Genomic DNA, 430 nt, shown 5'->3' on the forward strand with positions numbered 1-430 from the left:
AGTATACCACTGTCCAAATCTCAGTTGTAATGGATAAGTTCTTAGCTATATCACACTAAGCATGTTGCTTCACTGTATAGCCTCCTTTTTCAAATCTGTAAACAGAACTAAAAATAATTCCCGAATTTTCAACTATTCTAAGGAGGATTAATGCAAATAACATACTAGAATATTAGTAGTAATAAGAATAGCAATATACAGTATGCTGGTGTGTGTTAATTCAGAGGGTTGGCAAAGGCATCAAGAAAATTGAAAGCAAATTAAATAGAACAAAGAAAATTAAAAGCCCCGCCCATCCAGGTGGCTACAAAAAATACGATGCCTAGTTAAATAAGAATTTCAGATAAGCAAAAATAGTGTTTTATAGTATAAGCAGTTTCTAGGAAATATTTGGAACTGCTGATAAAAAATGAATTTTTTCTGAAAATCC

This window comes from Echinops telfairi, unplaced genomic scaffold, assembly GCF_000313985.2.
Source record: "Echinops telfairi isolate 266 unplaced genomic scaffold, ASM31398v2 ScPeMD7_7469;HRSCAF=8507_1, whole genome shotgun sequence".
In the NCBI taxonomy this organism is placed as follows: Eukaryota; Metazoa; Chordata; class Mammalia; order Afrosoricida; family Tenrecidae; genus Echinops; species Echinops telfairi.